The sequence below is a fragment of the Oncorhynchus tshawytscha genome, linkage group LG29, assembly GCF_018296145.1.
Source record: "Oncorhynchus tshawytscha isolate Ot180627B linkage group LG29, Otsh_v2.0, whole genome shotgun sequence".
NCBI lineage: Eukaryota > Metazoa > Chordata > Actinopteri > Salmoniformes > Salmonidae > Oncorhynchus > Oncorhynchus tshawytscha.
The window spans coordinates 34,227,253-34,242,734 of NC_056457.1; the positions used below are offsets into that span (position 1 = coordinate 34,227,253).

At 51.2% G+C, this 15,482-nt stretch overlaps 1 long non-coding RNA gene across 1 annotated transcript in view; it reads left to right on the forward strand.

Moving 5' to 3' along the window:
- The window catches only part of LOC121841330, a 67,452-nt gene that overhangs the window by 1,967 nt on the left and 50,003 nt on the right, over nt 1–15,482 (forward strand). The window lies entirely within an intron of this gene.

The following is a 15,482-nucleotide window of genomic DNA, read 5'->3' on the forward strand; positions in this document are numbered from 1 at the left end:
GGAACCACCTGGAGAGACAGGCCCGGGAACTACCTGGAGAGAGGCCTGGGAACCACCTGGAGAGACAGGCCCGGGAACTACCTGGAGAGAGGCCCGGGAACCACCTGGAGAGACAGGCCCGGGAACTACCTGGAGAGAGGCCTGGGAACCACCTGGAGAGACAGGCCCGGGAACTACCTGGAGAGAGGCCGGGAACCACCTGGAGAGACAGGCCCGGGAACTACCTGGAGAGAGGCCCGGGAACCACCTGGAGAGACAGGCCCGGGAACTACCTGGAGAGAGGCCCGGGAACCACCTGGAGAGACAGGCCCGGGAACCACCTGGAGAGACAGGCCCGGGAACTACCTTGGGAGACAGGCCCGGGAACTACCTGGAGAGAGGCCCGGGAACCACCTGGAGAGACAGGCCCGGGAACTACCTGGAGAGAGGCCTGGGAACCACCTGGAGAGACAGGCCCGGGAACTACCTGGAGAGAGGCCGGGAACCACCTGGAGAGACAGGCCCGGGAACTACCTGGAGAGAGGCCCGGGAACCACCTGGAGAGACAGGCCCGGGAACTACCTGGAGAGAGGCCCGGGAACCACCTGGAGAGACAGGCCCGGGAACCACCTGGAGAGACAGGCCCGGGAACTACCTTGGGAGACAGGCCCGGGAACTACCTGGAGAGAGGCCTGGGAACCACCTGAAGAGACAGGCCCGGGAACTACCTGGAGAGAGGCCCGGGAACCACCTGGAGAGACAGGCCCGGGAACTACCTGGAGAGAGGCCCGGGAACCACCTGGAGAGACAGGCCCGGGAACTACCTGGAGAGAGGCCCGGGAACCACCTGGAGAGACAGGCCCGGGAACCACCTGGAGAGACAGGCCCGGGAACTACCTGGAGAGAGGCCCGGGAACTACCTGGAGAGACAGGCCCGGGAACCACCTGGAAAGACAGGCCCGGGAACCACCTGGAAAGACAGGCACACACACACACACACACACACACACACACACACACACACACACACACACACACACACACACACACACACACACACACACACACACACACACACACACACACACACACACACACACACACCTCTAGAGTCAGATAAAGCTCTCCCTTCATCTCCTCCTGACACTGCACCAGGAAGTTAAGTGACGGCCTAGTGCTTCTATTTAATGATTTCCACAGGACAGCCCAACCATGACATACAGACGCCAGGAGAGCCAGACCCCATGTTCTGTCTCTCTCTCTTCTCTCTCTCTCTCTCTCTCTCTCTCTCTCTCTCTGTCTGTCTGTCTCTCTGTTCTCTCTCTGTCTGTCTGTCTCTCTGTTCTTGTCCTGTCTCTCTGTCCGGGCCTGTCTCTGCAGGTAGTTCCCGGGCCTGTCTCTCCAGGTGGTTCCCAGGCCTGTCTCTCCAGGTAGTTCCCGGGCCTGTCTTTCCAGGTGGTTCCCGGGCCTGTCTTTCCAGGTGGTTCCCGGGCCTGTCTCTCCAGGTGGTTCCCGTGCCTCTCTCCAGGTAGTTCCCGGGCCTCTCTCCAGGTAGTTTCCGGGCCTGTCCCTCCAGGTAGTTCCCAGGCCTGTCTCTCCAGGTGGTTCCCGGGCCTGTCTCTCCAGGTGGTTCCCGGGCCTGTCTCTCCAGGTAGTTCCCAGACCTGTCTCTCCAGGTAGTTCCCGGGCCTGTCACTCCAGGTAGTTCCCGGGCCTGTCTCTCCAGGTGGTTCCCGGGCCTGTCTCTCCAGGTTGTTCCCAGGACCCCCCCCCTCTCCCTCAAAGGGCGTGTGCACCCCGTGATGACATATGACCCCTTGAACGGCCCTCCCGATCCGCATCTGTCATATCCCCCTCTCATTTCCACCACAGGGTAAATTTGAAATGACAGGAAAGAGCCACGGAAATTCACAGTCGCCAATGGCTCCCTACTCCCTATATAGTGCACTGCTTTAGACCAGAGTCCTATGGCACCCTATTCCCTATATAGTGCACTACTTTAGACCAGAACCCTATGACACCCTATTCCCTATATATGTAGTGCACTACTTTAGACCAGAACCCTATGACACCCTATTCCCTATATATGTAGTGCACTACTTTAGACCAGAGCCCTATGACACCCTATTCCCTATATATGTAGTGCACTACTTTAGACCAGAGCCATCAGGAGCTGTTGAACGCAACATGTAAAGTGTTGGTCCCATAAAAAGCTTATTTCTCTTCAATGTTCGGTACAAATGTGTTTACATTCCTGTTAGTGTGCATGAATCACTGGCCAAGTTGATCCATCCACCTGACAGGTGTGGCATATCGACAAGCTGATTAAACAGCATGGTCATTACACAGGTGCACCTTGTGCTGGGGAAAATAAATGTCACTCTAAAATGTGCAGTTTTGTCACACATCACAATGCCACAGATGTCTCAAGTTTTGAGGGAGCGTGCAATTGGCATGCTGACTGCAGGAATGTCCAACAGAGCTGTTGCCAGTGAATTGAATGTTAATTTCTCTACCATAAGCCGCCTCCAATGTTGTTTTAGAGAATTTGGCGGTACGTCCAACCGGCCTCACAACCGCAGACCACGTGTAACCACGCCAACCCAGGACCGTCCCCTGCAAGATCGTCTGAGGAGGGGTGGGGGTCGGGCGAGGGTGCTGAGGAGTATTTCTGTCTCTACTAAGGGGTGGGTTTATGCCCTCCCAGACCCACCCATGGCTGTGACCCAGGCATGTGAAATACATAGTTTAGGGCCTAGTTTATTTATTTAAATGACCTGCTTACCTTATATAAACTGTAACTCAGTAAAATCTTTGAAATTGCTGCATGTTGCGTGAATATGTTTTGTTCAGTGGAGAAACATCCATTCTGTGGTACCTTAAGTATGTTTGTTTGCCTATTCTATAGTTGATGAGCATAAAAAAAACATTTTCTTCTCCAAATCAAGTAAGTTAACATGCAGTATATTGTGCTGTGTACTGTAGACAACATTTTCTGGTTACGTGGGCAACTTTTTTATAATTCAGTTAATAAACGAGGCTCATGGTAAAAATAAACACACCACCAAAACCAGAGACCTATTGAAGAGAGGTCAACGTACCAGGGGGCCTATTGAAGAGAGGTCAACGTACCAGGGGACCTATTGAAGAGAGATCAATGTACCAGGGGGCCTATTGAAGAGAGGTCAATGTACCAGGGGGCCTATTGAAGAGAGGTCAACGTACCAGGGGGCCTATTGAAGAGATGTCAATGTACCAGGGGCCTATTGAAGAGAGGTCAATGTACCAGGGGGCCTATTGAAGAGAGGCCAATGTACCAGGGGGCCTATTGAAGAGAGGTCAACGTACCAGGGGGCCTATTGAAGAGGGGTCAACGTACCAGGCGGCCTATTGAAGAGAGGTCAATGTACCAGGGGCCTATTGAAGAGATGTCAATGTACCAGGGGGCCTATTGAAGAGAGATCAATGTACCAGGGGCCTATTGAAGAGAGGTCAACGTACCAGGGGGCCTATTGAAGAGAGGTCAACGTACCAGGGGGCCTATTGAAGAGAGGTCAACGTACCAGGGGGCCTATTGAAGAGATGTCAATGTACCAGGGGGCCTATTGAAGAGAGGTCAATGTACCAGGAGGCCTATTGAAGAGAGGTCAATGTACCAGGGGACCTATTGAAGAGAGGTCAATGTACCAGGGGGCCTATTGAAGGGAGGTCAACGTACCAGGGGGCCTATTGAAGAGAGGTCAATGTACCAGGGGACCTATTGAAGAGAGGTCAATGTACCAGGGGGCCTATTGAAGAGAGGTCAATGTACCAGGGGGCCTATTGAAGAGAGGTCAACGTACCAGGGGACCTATTGGAGAAATGGTCAACGTACCAGGGGGCCTATTGAAGAGAGGTCAATGTACCAGGGGACCTATTGAAGAGAGGTCAATGTACCAGGGGCCTATTGAAGAGAGGTCAACGTACCAGGGGGCCTATTGAAAAGAGGTCAACGTACCAGGGGCCTATTGAAGAGAGGTCAATGTACCAGGGGGCCTATTGAAGAGAGGTCAACGTACCAGGGGACCTATTGAAGAGAGGTCAACGTACCAGGGGGCCTATTGAAGAGAGGTCAACGTACCAGGGGGCCTATTGAAGAGAGGTCAATGTACCAGGGGACCTATTGAAGAGAGGTCAACGTACCAGGGGACCTATTGAAGAGAGGTCAACGTACCAGGGGACCTATTGAAGAGAGGTCAACGTACCAGGGGACCTATTGAAGAGAGGTCAACGTACCAGGGGACCTATTGAAGAGAGGTCAACGTACCAGGGGACCTATTGAAGAGAGGTCAACGTACCAGGGGGCCTATTGAAGAGAGGTCAACGTACCAGGGGGCCTATTGAAGAGAGGTCAACGTACCAGGGGACCTATTGAAGAGAGGTCAACGTACCAGGGGACCTATTGAAGAGAGGTCAACGTACCAGGGGGCCTATTGAAGAGAGGTCAACGTACCAGGGGGCCTATTGAAGAGAGGTCAACGTACCAGGGGACCTATTGAAGAGAGGTCAACGTACCAGGGGACCTATTGAAGAGAGATCAACGTACCAGGGGACCTATTGAAGAGAGATCAACGTACCAGGGGGCCTATTGAAGAGAGGTCAACGTACCAGGGGGCCTATTGAAGAGAGGTCAACGTACCAGGGGACCTATTGAAGAGAGATCAACGTACCAGGGGACCTATTGAAGAGAGATCAACGTACCAGGGGACCTATTGAAGAGAGATCAACGTACCAGGGGACCTATTGAAGAGAGGTCAATGTACCAGGGGGCCTATTGAAGAGAGGTCAACGTACCAGGGGGCCTATTGAAGAGAGGTCAATGTACCAGGGGGCCTATTGAAGAGAGGTCAATGTACCAGGGGGCCTATTGAAGAGAGGTCAATGTACCAGGGGGCCTATTGAAGAGAGGTCAACGTACCAGGGGGCCTATTGAAGAGAGGTCAACGTTACAGAACTTTCAGACAGAATGCATCTCTGTCTTGTAGAATACGGAAACATTTGAAAAGGCGTTGTATTTATAGGTTACACCTCAGTGAACAGACAACTGGGTATTCTCCAGACGGCAGCCGGTGATCTGGAAAACACAGACAGACAGGAGAGAGAGGTCCAGACAAGATAGGACACACACACACACACACACTCACACTCACACACACACACACAGGCAGAAAGACAGGAAAGAGGTCCTGACAAGATAAAGATATAAGGAGCAGACAAGGGCGAATTAACGTATTGATGGAGAGGTTAGCCTGGCCTCTCTGCCCCCCTTCTCTCAGGGCAGACTGACTGGCTGATACCTGATACCTGCTATTTAAAACTGTGGTTTCGCTTCCTCCACTCCCTCTCCTCTCCGCGCCGTACTGCCATATCCGACTGAATGGAAGTCCTGGTGACGAAGTCTCTCTCTCTCTCTCTCTCTCTCTCTCTCTCTCTCTCTCTCTCTCTCTCTCTGTATCTCTCTCTCTCTCTCTCTCTCTCTCTCTCTCTCTCTCTCTCTCTCTGTATCTCTCTCTCTCTCTCTCTCTCTGTATCTCTCCCTCTCTCTCTCTCTCTGTATCTCTCTCTGTATCTCTCTCTCTCTCTCTCTCTCTCTCTCTCTCTCTCTCTCTCTCTCTCTCTCTCTCTCTCTCTCTCTCTCTCTGTATCTCTCTCTCTCTCTCTCTCTGTATCTCTCCCTCTCTCTCTCTCTCTGTATCTCTCACTCTCTCTCTCTCTCTCTCTCTCTCTCTGTCTCTCTCTCTCTCTGTATCTCTCCCTCTCTCTCTCTCTCTGTATCTCTCACTCTCTCTCTCTCTCTCTCTCTCTCTCTCTCTGTATCTCTCTCTCTCTCTCTCTCTGTGTATCTCTCCCTCTCTCTCTCTCTCTCTCTCTCTCTCTCTCTCTATTGCCTATCTTTATCCATGTGTGTGTGTGCTGGGTGTGCTGTGTGTGTGTGTGCTGGGTGTGCTGGGTGTGTGTGTGTGTGCTGGGTACCAGTGCCTTTTTGTGAGGATCCTACAGTTGTTAGTAGAACATGGTGACAGTACTGAGTACTGGGCAACAGCTGAGGAAGAGGGAGGAGTGTGTGTGTGAGAGAGTACGTACGCACACACACACACACACACACACACACACACACACACACACACACACACACACATATATATAAGACTCACCTCCCCCCTGTCCACGTGTCCCATACCATCCTTCTCTCTATATCCCCTATATCCCTCTATACAGTGCCTTGCGAAAGTATTCGGCCCCCTTGAACTTTGCGACCTTTTGCAACATTTCAGGCTTCAAACATAAAGATATAAAACTGTATTTTTTTGTGAAGAATCAACAACAAGTGGGACACAATCATGATGTGGAAAGACATTTATTGGATATTTAAATTTTTTTTAACAAATCAAAAACTGAAAAATTGGGCGTGCAAAATTATTCAGCCCCTTTACTTTCAGTGCAGCAAACTCTCTCCAGAAGTTCAGTGAGGATCTCTGAATGATCCAATGTTGACCTAAATGACTAATGATGATAAATAGAATCCACCTGTGTGTAATCAAGTCTCCGTATAAATGCACCTGCACTGTTATAGTCTCAGAGGTCCGTTAAAAGCGCAGAGAGCATCATGAAGAAGAAGGAATACACCAGGCAGGTCCGAGATACTGTTGTGAAGAAGTTTAAAGCCGGATTTGGATACAAAAAGATTTCCCAAGCTTTAAACATCCCAAGGAGCACTGTGCAAGCGATAATATTGAAATGGAAGGAGTATCAGACCACTGCAAATCTACCAAGACCTGGTCGTCCCTCTAAACTTTCAGCTCATACAAGGAGAAGACTGATCAGAGATGCAGCCAAGAGGCCCATGATCACTCTGGATGAACTGCAGAGATCTACAGCTGAGGTGGGAGACTCCATAGGACAACAATCAGTCGTACATTGCATAAATCTGGCCTTTAAGGAAGAGTGGCAAGAAGAAAGCCATTTCTTAAAGATATCCATAAAAAGTGTCGTTTAAAGTTTGCCACAAGCCACCTGGGAGACACACCAAACATGTGGAAGAAGGTGCTCTGGTCAGATGAAACCAAAATTGAACTTTTTGGCAACAATGCAAAACGTTATGTTTGGCGTAAAAGCAACACAGCTCATCACCCTGAACACATCATCCCCACTGTCAAACATGGTGGTGGCAGCATCATGGTTTGGGCCTGCTTTTCTTCAGCAGGGACAGGGAAGATGGTTAAAATTGATGGGAAGATGGATGGAGCCAAATACAGGACCATTCTGGAAGAAAACCTGATGGAGTCTGCAAAGACCTGAGACTGGGACGGAGATTTGTCTTCCAACAAGACAATGATCCAAAACATAAAACAAAATCTACAATGGAATGGTTCAAAAATAAACATATCCAGGTGTTAGAATGGCCAAGTCAAAGTCCAGACCTGAATCCAATCGAGAATCTGTGGAAAGAACTGAAAACTGCTGTTCACAAATGCTCTCCATCCAACCTCACTGAGCTCGAGCTGTTTTGCAAGGAGGAATGGGAAAAAATTTCAGTCTCTCGATGTGCAAAACTGATAGAGACATACACTAAGCGACTTACAGCTGTAATCGCAGCAAAAAGTGGCGCTACAAAGTATTAACTTAAGGGGGCTGAATAATTTTGCACGCCCAATTTTTAAGTTTTTGATTTGTTAAAAAAGTTTGAAATATCCAATAAATGTCGTTCCACTTCATGATTGTGTCCCACTTGTTGTTGATTCTTCACAAAAAAATACAGTTTTATATCTTTATGTTTGAAGCCTGAAATGTGGCAAAAGGTCGCAAAGTTCAAGGGGGCCGAATACTTTCGCAAGGCACTGTATCTCTCTATCTACCTCTATCTCTCTCTATATCTCTCTATCCCTCTCTCTCTATATATCTCTCTCTCTATCCCTCTATCTCTCTATCTCTCTCTCTCTATATATCTCTCTATATCTCTCTATCTCCATATCTTTCTATCTACCTTTATCAATTCAATTCAATTCAAGGGCTTTATTGGCATGGGAAACGTGTTAACATTGCCAAAGCAAGTGAGGTAGATCATATATAAAGTGAATATATAAAGTGAAATAAACAATACAAATTAACAGTAAACATTACACATACAGAAGTTTCAAAACAATAAAGACACTACAAATGTCATATTATATTTCTCTCTATATCTCTCTATATCTCTCTATCTCTCTATATCTCTCTATCCCTCTATCTCTCTATATATCTCTCTCTATATCCCTCTATCTCTCTATCCCTCTATATCTCTCTATATCCCTCTATCTCTCTATCTCTCTCTATATATCTCTCTATCCCTCTATCTCTCTCTATATCTCTCTATCCCCTTATCTCTCTCTATATCTCTCTATATCCCGCTATCTCTCTATAATCCCCCAAAATATCTATATATCCATGTCCCTCCTTCCTAGCTCTGTCCTTCTATCCCTCTATTCCTCTGTCTCTTTCTCTCTATCCCACTATCCTTCTATCACTCTATCCCTCTATCCTTCTATCCCTCTAATCCTCTCTCTGTCTCTCTACCCCTCTATATATCTATCTCCCTATCTCTCTATATATCAGTCTCTCTATCTCTCTATCCTACTATCCCACTATCGCTCTATCCCTCTATCTCTCTACCCCTCTATCCCTCTATATCTTTATCTCTCTACCCCTCTATCTCTCTATCGCTCTATCCCTCTATCTATCCCTCTATCTACCCCTCTATCTATCCCTCTATCTATCCCTCTACCCCTCTATCTCTCTATTGCTCTACCCCTCTATCTCTCTACCCCTCTATCCCTCTATATCTCTCTCTCTACCACTCTACCCCTCTATCTCTCTATCGCTCTATCCCTCTATCTCTCTATCTCTCTACCCCTCTATCCCTCTATCTCTACCCATCTATCCCTCTATCTCTCTACCCCTCTATCTCTCTATCGCTCTATCCCTCTATCCCTCTACCCCTCTATCTCTCTCCCCCTCTACCCTTCTATCTCTCTCCCCTGTGTCCTGTCATATCCTTAACCCTCCAAGTCTAGGTCCCCCCCCCTCCCCCTCTCCCCCTCTCCACACCACTGCTACTCTCTGTTGTCATCTATGATTAGTCAGTTTAATAACTCGACCTACATGTACATACTACCTCAACTAACCGGTGCCCCCACACATTGACTCTGTATTGGTAACACCTTGTATATAGTCTCGCTATTGTTATTTTACTGCTGCTCTTTAATTACTTGTTACTTTTATCTCTTATTCTACCTCATATTTTTTGGGGGAAACTGCATTGTTGGTTAGGGGCTCGTAAGTAAGCATTTCACTGTAAGGTCTACACCTGTTGTATTCGGCGCATGTGGCTAATAAAATTGGATTTGATTTGATTTATAGACCCAAGTGTGCCCCTAATGACAGCATATTCCCTATGTAGTGCACTACTTTTGGCCAGGGCACATAGGGCTCTGTGTCAAAAGTAGTGCACACCGAATAGGTCGTTTCCCCACGTCTCCCCCGTCCTGTCATTATACCCCCACAGGTCACTGGTTCAGCTGTGGGGTTCAAGCCCCCCTCCCTCCCTCCCTCCCCCTGTCTCCCACCTTACCCACGTTGGCCATTAACACTTTCATTCCTCACGGCCCCTCCAATAGCCGGGGCTTACAGGAGTCACATAAATCACCACCAGGACAGAGTAAAGCAGACGTCTCTTCATGTTTGACTTCATAAATGGAACCCTATTACCTATGGGCCTTGGTCTAAAGTAGTGCACTACCCCTCTGGGCCTTGGTCTAAAGTAGTGCACTACCCTGGTCTAAAGTAGTGCACTACCCTATGGTTCCTGGTCTAAAGTAGTGAACTACCCTATGGTTCCTGGTCTAAAGTAGTGCACTACCCCTATGGTTCCTGGTCTAAAGTAGTGCACTACCCCTATGGGCCTTGGTCTAAAGCAGTGCACTACCCTATGGGTCCTGGTCTAAAGTAGTGCACTACCCCTATGGGCCTTGGTCTAAAGCAGTGCACTACCCTATGGGTCCTGGTCTAAAGTAGTGCACTACCCCTATGGGCCTTGGTCTATAGTAGTGCACCTCCCCTATGGGCCCTGGTCTAAAGTAGTGCACTACCCCTATGGGCCTTGGTCTATAGTAGTGCACCTCCCCTATGGGCCCTGGTCTAAAGTAGTGCACTACCCTATGGTTCCTGGTCTAAAGTAGTGCACTACCCTATGGTTCCTGGTCTAAAGTAGTGCACTACCCTGGTCTAAAGTAGTGCACTACCCTATTGTTCCTGGTCTAAATTAGTGCACTACCCTGGTCTAAAGTAGTGCACTACCCTGGTCTAAAGTAGTGCACTACCCTGGTCTAAAGTAGTGCACTACCCCTATGGGCCCTGGTCTAAAGTAGTGCACTACCCCTATGGGCCCTGGTCTAAAGTAGTGCACTACCCTGGTCTAAAGTAGTGCACTACCCTATGGTTCCTGGTCTAAATTAGTGCACTACCCTGGTCTAAAGTAGTGCACTACCCTGGTCTAAAGTAGTGCACTACCCTGGTCTAAAGTAGTGCACTACCCCTATGGGCCCTGGTCTAAAGTAGTGCACTACCCCTATGGTTCCTGGAATAAAGTAGTGCACTACCCCTATGGGTCCTGGTCTAAAGTAGTGCACTACCCTGGTCTAAAGTAGTGCACTACCCTATGGGTCCTGGTCTAAAGTAGTGCACTACCCTATGGGTCCTGGTCTAAAGTAGTGCACTACCCTGGTCTAAAGTAGTGCACTACCCATATGGGTCCTGGTCTAAAGTAGTGCACTACCCCTATGGGCCCTGGTCTAAAGTAGTGCACTACACTGGTCTAAAGTAGTGCACTACCCTATGGAACCTGGTCTAAAGTAGTGCACTACCCTGGTCTATAGTAGTGCACTACCCCTATGGGCCCTGGTCTAAAGTAGTGACCTACCCCTATGGTCCCTGGTCTAAAGTAGTGCACTACCCCTATGGGCTCCTGGTCTAAAGTAGTGCACTACCCCTATGGGCCCTGGTCTAAAGTAGTGCACTACACTGGTCTAAAGTAGTGCACTACCCTATGGAACCTGGTCTAAAGTAGTGCACTACCCTGGTCTAAAGTAGTGCACTACACTGGTCTAAAGTAGTGCACTACCCTGGTCTAAAGTAGTGCACTACCCTAGTCTAAAGTAGTGCACTACCCTGGTCTAAAGTAGTGCACTACCCCTATGGGCCCTGGTCTAAAGTAGTGCACTACCCCTATGGGCCCTGGTCTAAAGTAGTGCACTACCCGTAGGGTTCCTTGTCTAAAGTAGTGAACTACACCATAGGTCCTGGTCTAAAGTAGTGCACTACCCTGGTCTAAAGTAGTGCACTACCCTATGGGCCCTGGTCTAAAGTAGTGCACTACCCTGGTCTAAAGTAGTGCACTACCCCTATGTGTCCTGGTCTAAAGTAGTGCACTACCCTATGGGTCCTGGTCTAAAGTAGTGCACTACCCTATGGGCCCTGGTCTAAAGTAGTGCACTACCCCTATGGGCCCTGGTCTAAAGGTAGGGGATGGGGGTGGTAGGGATGGGGGTGGTAGGGGATGGGGGTGGTAGGGATGGGGGTGGTAGGGGATGGGGGTGGTAGGGGATGGGGGTGGTAGGGATGGGGGTTTAGGGGATGGGGTGGTAGGGGATGGTTGGGGGTAGGGGATGGGGGTTTAGGGGATGGGGGTGGTAGGGATGGGGGTGGTAGGGGATGGGGGTGGTAGGGATGGGGGTGGTAGGGGGGATAGGGGGGGGTTTAGGGATGGGGGTGGTAGGGGGGTGGTAGGGGATAGGGGGGTGGTAGGGATGGGGGTGGTAGGGATGGGGGGGGGATGGGGTAGGGATGGGGGTGGTAGGGATGGGGGGGTGGTAGGATGGGGGGGTGGGAGGGGATGGGGGGGTGGTAGGGATGGGGGTTTAGGGGATGGGGGTTTAGGGGATGGGGGTGGTTGGGGATGGGGGTTAGGGGATGGGTTTTAGGGGATGGGGGTGGTATGGGATGGGGGTTTAGGGGATGGGTTTTAGGGGATGGGGAGTGGTAGAGGATGGGGGTGATGATGGGGGTGGTAGGGATGGGGGTGGTAGGGGATGGAGGTGGTAGGGATGGGGTGGTAGAGAAGCGGGTGGTAGGGATGGGGGTGGTAGGGGATGGGGGTGGTAGGGGATGGGGGTGGTAGGGGATGGGGTGGTAGGGAAGGGGGTGGTAGCGGATGGAGGTGGTAGGGATGGGGGTTTAAGGGATGGGGTGGTAGGGGATGGGGGTTTAAGGGATGGGGTGGTAGAGGATGGGGGTTTAGGGATGGGGGATGGGGGATGGGGGTGGTAGGGATGGGGGGGTGGTAGGGATGGGATGGGGGTGGTAGGGATAGGGGGGGGGTGGTTGCGGATGGTGGTGGTAGGGATGGGGGTGGTAGGGGATGGGGTGGTAGGGGATGGGGGTGGTAGGGATGGGGGGGTGGTATGGGATGGTAGGGGGGGTGGTAGGGATGGGGTGGTAGCGGATGGGGGTGGTAGGGATGGGGGTGGTAGGGGATGGGGGTGGTAGGGATGGGGGTGGTAGGGATGGGGGTGGTAGGGGATGGGGGTTTAGGGGATGGGGGTGGTAGGAGATGGGGGTGGTAGGGATGGGGGTGGTAGGGATGGGGGTGGTAGGGGATGGGGTGGTAGGGGATGGGGTGGTAGGGATGGGGTTTAGGGGATGGGGGGTGGTAGGGGATGGGGTTTAGGGGATGGGGGTGGTAGGAGATGGGGGTGGTAGGGATGGGGTGGTAGGGATGGGGATGGTAGGGGATGGGGGTGGTAGGGGATGGGGGTGGTAGGGATGGGGTTTAGGGGATGGGGTTTAGGGGATGGGGTTTAGGGGATGGGGTTTAGGGGATGGGGAGTGGTAGAGGATGGGTGGTGATGGGGGTGGTAGGGATGGGGGTGGTAGGGGATGGGTTGGTAGGGATGGGGTTTAGGGGATGGGGGTGGGGGGTGGTAGGGGATGGGGGTTTAGGGGATGGGGGTGGTAGGAGAGGGGGGGTGGTAGGGATGGGGTGGTAGGGATGGGGGTGGTAGGGATGGGGGGGTGGTAGGGGATGGGGGGGTGGTAGGGATGGGGTTTAGGGGATGGGGGGGGGGTAGGGGTTAGGGGGGGTGGTAGGCATGGGGGTGGTAGGGATGGGGGTGGTAGGGGATGGGGGTGGTAGGGATGGGGGTGGTAGGGGATGGGGGTGGTAGGGATGGGGGTGGTGGGGGATGGGGGATGGTAGGGGATGGGGGATGGTAGGGGATGGGGGTAGGGTTTTATTGGATGGGGTGTAGGTAGGGGTTTGGGGGATGGGATATAGGGGATGGGGTATAGGTAGGGGTTTGGGGGATGGGATATAGGGGATGGGGTATAGGTAGGGGTTTGGGGGATGGGATATAGGGGATGGGGTATAGGTAGGGGTTTGGTGGTTGACTTGACAGTTTTCAGTAGTTTTTGAAATGCGGCAATTATCTGCATTAGCCTGCACCTTTGGCCAACCCGGGAGGAGAGGAGGAAATGGCAGCAATCAGACCCGTTTTCCCTCAAACAGGCCAGACGGGCCGGACACATCCCAGAGACGCAGCCCCTCAGTTGGGTGGAGGGAAAGCAACACCAGACCACCCTCTGGTCCTTGTCTACATCCCAAATAGCACCCTATTCCCTATTGGCCTTGATCTAAAGTATCTCTGCGCTATATAGGGAATAGGGTGCTATTTGGGATATGTGAAGCAGCCCTGGTCTACTCTGACAGATGGGAGAGGAATACAGAGCTGGTGCGGGACTGAGGGGCTGACAGCTGAGATCGACTAACAATTAAGATATCAAAAGAGATCAGGCAGTTTACTGACAGCTGCTTCAATTGTTTGCACCTGCTCATCTGGTGTTCTGCACACGGCTAGCATGGATTATACTGGTCTCTCTCTCTCTCTCTCTCTCTCTCTCTCTCTCTCTCTCTCTCTCTCTCTCTCTCTCTCTCTGTCTCTCTCTCTCCTCTCATGGATTATACTGGTCTCTCTCTCTCTCTCTCTCTCTCTCTCTCTCTCTCTCTCTCATGGATTATACTGGTCTCTCTCTCTCTCTCTCCTCTCTCATGGATTATACTGGTCTCTCTCTCTCTCTCTCTCTCTCCCTCATGGATTAGACTGGTCTCTCTCTCTCTCTCTCCCTCTTCTCTCTCTGTCTCTCTCTCTCTCTCTCTCTCTCTCTCTCATGTCAAACCAAACCCACTGAGTCTCTCTCTCTCCCCTCATGGATAATACTGGTCTCTCTCTCTCATGATTTATACTTCTCTCTCTCTCTCTCTCTCTCTCTCTCTCTCTCTCTCTCTCTCTCTCTCATGGGTTATTCTGATCTCTCTCCACCCCTCTCTACTTTGTCTTTTGGAATCCCCAGCCATGTCAAACCAAACCCACTGGAGTAGTAGACTTTTGTTCAGGTCCCCAGGATGACAGGAGACGTCTTCAATACTCTCCACTAGTGGCAACGTGAGACCCTTCTATGATATATTAGGCTAGATGCTAACTAGGGTGGACGGGGCTAGATGCTAACTAGGGTGGACGGGGCTAGATGCTAACTAGGGTGGACGGGGCTAGATGCTAACTAGGGTGGGCGGGGCTAGATGCTAACTAGGGTGGACGGGGCTAGATGCTAACTAGGGTGGACGGGGCTAGATGCTAACTAGGGTGGATGGGGCTAGATGCTAACTAGGGTGGAAGGGGCTAGAGGCTAACTGAGGTGTTGTGGACAAGGCTAGAGGCTAACTAGGGTGGACGGGGCTAGATGCTAACTAGGGTGGACGGGGCTAGATGCTAACTAGGGTGGATGGGGCTAGAGGCTAACTAGGGTGGACGGGGCTAGAGGCTAACTAGGGTGTTGTGGATGGGGCTAGAGGCTAACTAGGGTGGACGGGGCTAGATGCTAACTAGGGTGGACGGGGCTAGATGCTAACTAGGGTGGATGGGGCTAGATGCTAACTAGGGTGGATGGGGCTAGATGCTAACTGGGGTGGACGGGGCTAGATGCTAACTAGGGTGGACGGGGCTAGATGCTAACTAGGGTGGATGGGGCTAGATGCTAACTATGGGGTGGACTAGGGTGGGGCTAGATGCTAACTAGGGTGGACGGGGCTAGATGCTAACTAGGGTGGATGGGGCTACAGGCTAACTATGGTGTTGTGGATGGGGCTAGAGGCTAACTAGGGTGTTGTGGATGGGGCTAGAGGCTAACAAGGGTGTACGGGGCTAGATGCTAACTAGGGTGTTGTGGACGGGGCTAGAGGATAACTAGGGTGGACGTGGCTAGAGGCTAACTAGGGTGTTGTGGACGGGGCTAGAGGCTAACTAGGGTGGATGGGGCTAGAGGCTAACTAGGGTGGATGGGGCTAGAGGCTAACTAGGGTGGAAGGGGCTAGAGGCTAA